Source organism: Porites lutea, chromosome 8, assembly GCF_958299795.1.
Source record: "Porites lutea chromosome 8, jaPorLute2.1, whole genome shotgun sequence".
Classification (NCBI taxonomy): domain Eukaryota; kingdom Metazoa; phylum Cnidaria; class Anthozoa; order Scleractinia; family Poritidae; genus Porites; species Porites lutea.
The window spans coordinates 16605488-16615487 of NC_133208.1; the positions used below are offsets into that span (position 1 = coordinate 16605488).

Below are 10000 nucleotides of genomic sequence, written 5' to 3' on the forward strand. Positions count from 1 at the left end.
TCTGTCATTCTGCGTTCCTACCTTGACTACAAAGAACGTAGATGTTAGGGTCTCAGGAAAGGCACGGTTTTAGGCTTATATGGTTTGGGGGTATAGCTTCCTGTTCGGTAATACGTAGGTGCGTCCCCGCAAATGGTCGAAAATTCATAAATACCAAAGTCAAAATAGAAAAACATACGGAATAAAAATATTAAACAAAAAGGAAAAAAGGAACAGTTGCTAAAAAAAAAAATGCACAAACGCCTATTTAAGGCTGCTTTACCTTTGAATTCCCTGGGAAGCCTTTCCGCGATCGCACTCAAAGCTTTGTTATGTAAATGAACGCTTGATCTCGCGAGCCGTTGCTAAGTGATAACAAGCAACAGTTCTAAAAAGGGCCTATTCGTCTCAGGAAAATCAATGCGAAGTCTACAAAAATTTAAAAATATAATGATACCTGCTTTGAAACGTGGCGAGGACGATGTCGGCAGTTATCTTCAAAAAGACACTGCAAAGTCCCTTTTTCACTTACAAAAAATAAAGTTCTTACTCTAAAGGAAAACAGCCATCGCTTTCATTTGTTTTTCACTACGACACTTCGTCCTCCTAAATCTTTCGAAAGCCTGAGCAGTTAAACGACTGTTTAACTGTGACAATAGACGGATCGAAATGCACCGATGACACTACGAGTCTTCATAGCCAATAACATCACGGCTTAACTGACATACGACCAATAAGATCAAGAATTAATTGACCAAACAGGTCAATATCCCGAGTTTAATACCTACAACTGACGTGATACAACTCACTTTGACTCTGAAGATGACTACAGCACAGGTTTTCGAAACCTCTGTCACTGTCAACAACAACAACAACAGTCCTGTTCAGGACTTCGTTCACCCGGACGATCATGTACTCAACCTTTAACTTATAAAATGATTCCTGGGTCATGATATGATAAGGAAATGATGTATCTGGCCGTGATGTTTCAACTTTAAATCATAAATACTATATACAAAGCTCGCAACCCAAGCGACCCAAAGAATCTCTCTCGCAATTTTCTTAATCCACTTTTCTCTTTATTTGCGCTGGACATTATATATTTTACATTTTTTTTCCTATAATAGTGTGCGCACAAACGTGCCTTAAATAGTACTCGTAATCGATATTAAAGGTGCCAGACTTTATGAGTGTTTTAAGTAAACTACAGTATAGTTACCATGGTGCAATATAGTCAATTTTACTTTATATTCACTTCGCTATCGCCCTTAAACATTTTGAAGTGTTATATACTTAGCTGGAAATTTGTTTCTTACAGCGGGCACTCTCATTGGTTACTTCGAGGTCACATCGCATCTAAGAATGAAACTGTCTCCGGCCAAAATCTCTGAGCGGGCAACGTTGCAAAATCTATGACGTTAGGGGTAACAGTGCACTGTTACTCGTGAATGTTGACCGACGACTGCTGTTACAGCGAGGTTTAAGGAATGTTTTCCAGCTTCAACATTTTCAGCCATATAACAGATTCCCTCGAGAAAAAGTAAATTTTGCTTTCCTCGGGAACAGTTATTAAGTGCTTAATATTGTTGTATGATGCCAAAAATCACTAGAAGTCATAAACTATAACAAAAGGTATTGGATGAAGATCAATAACACCCCACATCCGGTAGTAACTCTACTGCCTCGTACGCAGGCTTTGTTCAAGGTTCTGCATAGCGCAGTCCTGGGCCTGAGTGGAGAATAATGGTAACGAGCAATAGCAAGGGGTAATGGGAAGGCAAAACATTTTTTTTCTTCCCTTTCCGTTTCCTCCTTTGTCTCGCTTTACTTGATAATCAAATAACTATCGCGAGCTACTGCTATCAAAAATTATAATATTTCTAAACAATTTAAGTTAATTAAGGTGTTTCGATGCTGTTTTCGGGAGACCAACCGATATTTTTCAATCGCCTTAACGGTTATTTAATATCCTTGTCCTTCACCACTGATTGACTATGAAATGGAGTTTGTGAAAATGCAGTTTCAAGTATAATCGATATCACTATAACGACAATTAACAAAAAAGTCTGAAATCTATAAAGGCCGAATTTTGAGTGAACTAGACCTCTGCTACTGAAAATCCGACACAAAGAAGGTAAGGTTTGGTGTTTAGCGAATAGCCTGCGTGAGAAATAAAACAATTACGTACGTTTGAATTCAAATAAAAGTTAGTATATTTCAAACCAAATACATTTCAAACCAAACCGTTTAATAACCCTGATATGTTATTTAATTCAAAAGTTCCAAATAACTCAAATTAATCTTAAGTAGAATTCGCTGCTTAGAAACTTTGGCGTATTTTCTTTCTTGCAATCCTGAAAACTAACCTGTTTTCTCCGTGCATTTCAGTGTGAATAAAACTGCATCGAAACACATTAAGTGATGAAAATGCAAAATGACATCAGATGAATATCTGATGGCATGGACTAAATACTGTTGCAAGTTATATTGGATAATTATCATAAAAGTACAAAATGTTAGGACAATATAAATGGACTGAATATATTGCAATTAACGCTGGTTACGTATAGGAATTAATAAATTGTATTCAAATATGTGCTAAACTATATATCAAAAATCTAGTAACTACACCAAAGTCAATGATAAAAGCTAGCAGGGAAAATTCTATCCTGAGATTTCAACCCTTTGCGTTACGTCTGCAAATACAGATGTGGAATGAGAGTTGACAAGAAGGCAATACAAAACCTACCCTCAAAACGTGGGGCAGGAACACGCGACGAGGCCCCATAAACCATCCTATGCCCCTTGTTGAAGAGGCTTGACTATTACACTTTGTAGGCTTATCTTTTTAATGTAGTGCATCACTTCTTAAAGTGCCCATAAACAAAACATTTGTTTTAATTAAAAGTACTTATTACTACGAGAACATTTTTATTTTTTAATCGATAGCCTCCCCGAAAAAATCACATGTTTTGCCATATGAGCACAATGTGATTTTTTGAATGTGAACGTTCAAATTTACCGCTATTCGAGGGGGTCCTATTCTGGGACATCATGAATTAGTGTTCTTTCGGAAGCCTTCTGGAAACAAAGGAGCTGTGACGTAGATCAAACAAAACTGTGTCGTAAATAATTGAACACTTGACTTTAGATACAAGTAAACAAGTGAAGAGTTCTCACTAGAAGAATTTCTTTCTTCAAACGGAAACTACTTTTAAAAAGGTAAAACATGCTTGTAGGATGCGTCGCAGGGAGATTTGCAATAACATTGACCATGGCGACTTTAAGAAAGCATGCACTCTCTAGCACACAGGGTTTCCATTGTATAGTTTTTTTTTACTTATGATTTATAGAACAGAATTATAGAACAGACCCTCTATTTTGTGAACATTTGTTTAGTTACTAGAGCGATTACAGTGTTGTAATGAGCAGTGCATGCCCCTTTTTAGCCTTGATGAAGTTGATCGGCCGACAGTTGTCCGAGCAAGAAAAGTGTCTGGAAACGTGCATTACTAAATCCGGAGCCTGTATCCTAAACAGCCTATTCTGACATCCATGTCCAGAAAATAAGCTATAAGCAAGCATTTAATGAACCAATAATTACTACAGATTTAGACAATTAAATTTTCAGAATTTGAAGGCTGACGTTGAGCTTTTTTCTATGAAGATTTCTTTTGACAACCTTACGTTTCCTAATTCTAGAAATAATTATGTTCTATTTATAAAAAAAAAAAAAGAAAGAAAAGAAGGAAAGAGAAACTACAAAGGAATTGATTGAAAGTTTGGGTTATATTAAATGCATCCCCTCGCTTTTAGTTGAACTCAGTTAGCGTTATCTTGCATTTAGCGGGATGGGTCAAGATAAAATACCTCCACCTCATCAGGTAAGAAGGTCCCTTTATTCCCGTCCAGTATTGCCATCTTGTCCTTCACTAAATCTGGAACAGAGTAGGACCTGCCCAAGACTGCCTCTGCAAGCTTGTAGTCAAGAAAAATTGAAAGGTCCTGACCAAACACTGGACCAGTATCTGAATCCCTGGTGATGGCCATTTTTGTATTCCCTTTTTTCACCTTGCTCACAAACGGTGGTAGCCCTTCAAAATTGTTGAGAGAAAAGATAAACGCGTTGGGGGTTTCAGCTTCGCCACCACTGGATTCTAACAAAGCAAAACAAAACAAAAACATGAAATAAGAATTTCAAATGATTAAATATACTTCATGTTTTTTAATATATATATTTTAATTAACATATTTGTTACCATGTATGTTTTCCTTTCAGAAGACAGTAAAATAGCCTACTTGTACGATGACGTAATTTCTATTTGTTAATCTGACTATTGTTACCTCTAGAAATACGTTTATCGCAACACCTCGCGAAGGCGTAAATGGGCAGCAGTACAAATAAATTGAAACCAGCCAATAGGTATGAATGATATGGTTAAAAATTAAAAAGACAAAACAAAATAACCACAAAACGGAAGGGGGGGGTGGGGGGGGGTTGGAAATAATAATATTTAAAGCTTTTTTGCCGTAACATTTTGCTGATAGACGCTGTCAGAAGCTGGTGGAGCTGTATTTATCAAGAAATCAAAGAGATATTCGAGGAAAATAAGCAGGGTATTGGAGGTAAAAGCCGTACTTCAACTCAGTTCATCATATTTGAAGAATATACATGTATTATATCGCCGACAAAGCTGATAAGTGTCTTGAGGCGAGATCGTCGCGAAGTCTCTTTACGGTGTTATACATTATTTGCATGAGGAGAATCGGTCGTGATTCACCAACAGTAAACATTTTTCAAAAAGGATGAACGAACATTTTGGCCTTTGTAGCCAGTGGAAGTCGCGTTGCCTAGAAACCTTGATGCAACTCGACGCCACAATAGATGACGTCACTGCGACTGCCAACCAGATATATCATATACCTGCTTGGCAGTAGCAGTAACCTCATCGATTATGGCGTCGCAAGTTGTAAATGAATCTGAGTCGTGTTTCTGCCGCGCTGTGTTGTCCACGTTGCCTAGTCCCTAGGCCTCATTATTCCGCGCGGCCAAAGCGTTTCGGGCCGTGTGGTTCAAGCGAAGTGAATTGACCGAGAGGGACTGGGAAAACGCCGTACAGGGACTAGGCAACGGTCCAGATACATTCACGTACATTTCTCGCGCAATACGAATTTCGACAAAATTATCTCGCTCCTCGGATGGCTCGCTTCGCGAGGAATCATTGAGGTAAAGGTAACCGACCATGACAAGAAAACTGTACCAAATTTACTTGATATCTGAATTTTCATCAAAATCTAAGATCACCTCACCATCTCATTTCTGTCGGGGGAAGTCCCCTGAACTTAGCTGACAAGGTTGGCGCCCCTTGCAATGTCTTGTCTGTTATTGTAGTTTGATTTCTGAAACTGATTCCAGATCAGCGCCCCTCATCAGGTTGTCAATAAAAGGTATAGTGTCTTCAGTTCTTCTTCCACGGTTAACGGTTTTTCTTGCTGGCCTCTAAGGCACAACTTTGGATGCTGCTTTCTCTGGATGACAAGCCTCTGTGGTCCTTTCATTTAGTTTTCATAAATCGCTATAAAGTTCATTATTCGTAGTATGTTGTTTTTGTAGGATATTAAGCGCAATAAGTAGTATTCGCAAGTTGCATGTATCTAAAGATTTCTCCATGCTTTTTGTCAGGCTCCAAGTTTGGTTCAACAAGCAAGCGTCTTTAGATGCCTTTAACCTAATAATTTGACAGTGTCGAACATAGCTCTCTGCAGCGCCATCGCTGATAAGCCCTATATCTTCTGTTACAAGATCGTGAAATCTTTACGGAAGGCCCCCGAAAATCGTTTCAACCCGCATTCTGTGAGTGCGGATATTTCCAGTTGGTCGAGAGGCTCCCGAGGGAAAAATTAACCGTGCGGGGCGAGAAAACGGTCAATCAATAGTACATGGACAACGTTTTGAAGATCTTACATTACACCACTAGCTCCTGAAACCACTAAATTGTATACAATCGAAGTTCAGGTCTCGGAGGCCACCTCAATCTGGTTCAAAGGGACTATATGGCTGTAATCTTAAAGAAAAATTGGAGTGTTCAAACGGTATTCACGATGGAAAGAATTGACATCAGATACGCATTAGCAGAAGTGGCGAGAGACAAAAGATTTGTCGAATCGTTGCAATGAGGATCAGAGGAAATATTCTTTGCTCAGGAGAACTTGGCGGCTTGTGTTGTTGATGGAACGTATGCCCTCAAAACTTGGACATGACTGATGAATTGAAACACTTACAAAGGGCATGAATTTGAAAAAACAGTTCACTATTGTATTATTCGCCGTTCGGAGGCGACCTGAGGTCTGTTTTTTATCATGTCTCGTTACTGCAGTAGAAAACAAGTCGGTACAGTTTGTGTTCTGAAGTTTAGGTCCGCTTAGTAAGACATGTCTGCTCCAAAAACGGCTGCCACTTAGCGCAGTAAAAGTAATGGTCATTTTCCACGAACGCTGTGATCGTTGGTGTCTGTCCAGTTGTGGCTAAGTAAGCTCAGAGAACAATATTTTTAGTTTTCTATAATACACAGCATACATTCTTTAAAAGATACCCGGTTTTGACTTTGCTATTTCCTATTTATTGTGCCCGTGGCTAAAAACGATTTAAAGCTGTGTTAACCATCAGTTTATTGCTCCATCGCTCTATAGTCGGATAACCAAGCTGATCTTTATAACAGATATATTTTAGACCGAATATAAAATGAACAACGCTTTTTGGCGGCACGCTTTGTTTGTGCGAGGTCAGTCGTTTTCCGTCAAAACTTTTGACAGATCACGCAACGGCTACCAGGTAATTGGAGAGGGGGCGGGAAAGATTTTCGGGGGCCTTCCGCTTGGGCGCTTCCTCTTCCCTCGCGTGTCTCCTTCTCGCACTCCAGTTTTTTCTTGTGCCCACTACTTCCAAGCGCCTGCTACGCAGGCTAGGTTTTTCACAAAGCATGACTTATCTGTGATCAAAATATATCACAGGACTGACCAGCAATAATTAGTACCAAAGCCTTGAACAATCGTGGTTACATAATATTTTAGCCTTAGTTATTTCCACTTAACAGAACATGGGTGTAACCAAGGTATTAAAAAGGAGATGTCTCGTTACGAGACACAAGTAACCAACAGATGTGGTGTCCCCTCTGTAGTAATTAATTAACAATTAATGAATGAAGCTGAGTATCCTATGAAGAATTATGGAGATCTCGGAGGGTGTTATCCGTCGAGACCGTAGGCCGAGGTGGATAACACCCTCCGAGATCTCCATAATTCACCATATGATACGAAAGCCGATTTCAATAATTGTTTTATCATTCATTCAAAATAATTCCTAGTTTGTCTTCCGAGTTGTCTTCTTTTTGTTTTTGCAATGTTTTTAGCTATTATTTCGCCTAGTTCCAGCTGTAGTTTTTACTCTTGAAACGAGTGAAGTGTCGGCCATCTTTGTTTTCACAACCAAAACAACTCAACCTCGTCCCTAGGTCTTTGCGGTTAACGGTGCGTTAACCTATAGCGGGCTGCATTTTTGACGTCATTTCCTCATTAAACACAAAATTCTTCCAAATTTGGTCATCAGTAACTGGTTATTGTGAATTATGCGTGTGCTTTTAGCCAATCAGAATTGGGGAAATATTTTTAATGAAATATAATTACGTTTAAATGTAAAGAGATTTTCAGCCAAAAGAAAGGGCCAGGCGAACCTCAGCAAACATGAACATTGTTTGCCTACGTGCAGACGTCTCCTATTTCCTTTGTTGCACGCTGAAAAGGGACGTCTGCGTAACGCCGTCGTTAATCGTGTTCCAGCGTCCTGCTGGGTTCCCAAGATCTTGGGAACACGCTGCAATAGGCTGACACACAGTGCGCATTGTTTGACTTAACGCTGATTGGTTGTTATCGAATGTGGTCTGATAATGTATGCGGTGACTTAAATGATTTATGTAAGCGGGGTTTTCTAACCAAAACAAATCAAAACATGTGCGATTGTGTGCTGTGTTTTTCGTCGATCGAAAAGCAGAGCGATCGAAATCTTGTGCGGGGACGCGGAAAATTTAACGTGTACGAGGAAATTATTTCTTTACAATTTACTGTGCATGACACATCACATCATATTTGTAAAAACTACAAAAGCGGCGTGGACTTCGCACCAGGCAGGCATTTCGGAGAAAGCCAGCCAAAGAAACTAAAATCTTTATTTAGCCGTAACAAACAGAGGTCAAGAAAATTTAAACACTTTACAACTGCATCTGAAATCAAATCCTATCGGGAACACCCACAGAAGCATAAACCACAGGAAATGATTACTCAGTATGCATGTAACAAACCTGCTTCATGACCTCTAAATGTAAGACTTAGCGCGGCAAAAATGAGATTTACTCAGTCAAAGGTTAGAATGCTACATGCACTGTGTAGTGCTAGTAATCTTCGCGCGTAAGAGAGAAAAGAAGAAAAACCTCTGTTCAAGCAGACTCTCAAGGTCACGTTTCGCCCGTATCACGAGCTTATGATGTTTTGTTTGGCCTGTCAACTCTTATTTCTCACCGGATATTATTTCACAATTTATGCGAAATAGAATACCCTGCCAGCGGGACGCTGGAACACGATTAACGACGGCGTTACGCAGACGTCCCTTTTCCGCGTGCAACAAAGGAAATAGGAGACGTCTGCACGCAGGCAAGAACATTGTTTGAATAACGGGATGGGAGAATACCTCCCCAGTTCGATTAAATGACAAACATGACGAAAACATGACGCTAAAAGAGGTCGAGGAAAGAGAGACTATTAGGTCGCGTTCTGAGTTTTGTTCGTTCTGGTCATGACTCAACCAGGCGAAATCGATGGTGTAACGAAGCAAATGAATCAAAGCTTTAATCCAGTGATTCACAGGAGAATTCAAGAGACGATGCGCAATCCGACTGTTTTGAAATGGTTGGCTTTGCCTCACCTCGTAGTTTTCAGGTAATTCTCCAGACGCAGCCGTCGAAAAACGTTACAGAACAGTATAAAGAGAGAACATGCAAATGTAAGTCGGCGGGGGGCGCCACGTAATATCACTCTATGTCAGGCTCATTTTCAGCTCCCCCTCCTGATAATTATTGCACAGTCCCTAAAGCCCTTGAACCTTTTTTTATCTACTAAAGATACTTCAAAGTCAAAATAAAATCTTACCCCAAAGAACGTCACTGTATCCTCCAAAGACCCTTAGGCCTTTCTTTATGATGAAGATAGCATTTCCTTTCTTATCACATCGCATAACCTTGCGATTGAATATCATTTTATCCAAAGGGAAGGAAGCAGTGCTACTGATCGCTTCATGTTAGTGGAAACCGGTTTTTAACGCTCCAACCTCGGATGGGCCCTTGGCTCCAATGCAAAATCTATCTTTTTACTTTAAGAATTAGGCTGGGCGTTTATACAGGGCGCCGCTTTGAAAATAATGTAACTCCGTTGAGAGAAAAAAACTTGAAAAAAATAATGTAGCTGGTTAATATGGATTTAAGTTGAATTTATAGTTAGAATGTTGTCACTGAATTTAACTCATTTGAACGGGTGAAATGTAGAGAGCTTATTAGGTAAAGTGTAAACGGCGTATGTCTCGGGCAACTAATTCATCATTCGAACAATCGTATTTGTCGCTCTCTGTACTGAAGCATTATTCTATAGTAAACTACATTGCGAGTAGCATTATTGAAATCATTTTGCACTTACGAGGAACAACGGTAGGAGTATTTTAAGGTGTCAGTGAAACACCCGTGGCAGTAAAGCAGGGGCACCCAACGACAATTTTCGGGAAAATATCTGTTCGGAAGACGATTTGAGATCTAGAATTTTCGGAACATTTGATGTAAAATTTCTTGCTTGCCTGCCTCTCCTAGGAGTTTAGGAACATCTAGGAAATCCGAACAGATGAAAAATTTTTAGGAGATAAAAATATGCCTATATCTACCGTTTAAATACTAAAATACGTTTAACAATTCTATGTTTGAGTGGT

The 10000-nt window shown here is 39.5% G+C and overlaps 1 protein-coding gene across 1 annotated transcript in view; it reads left to right on the forward strand.

Annotated features, from left to right (window-relative positions):
- The window catches only part of LOC140945809 (solute carrier family 25 member 32-like), a 127266-nt gene that overhangs the window by 58643 nt on the left and 58623 nt on the right, over window positions 1-10000 (forward strand). The gene's annotated exons all lie outside the window — the stretch shown is intronic.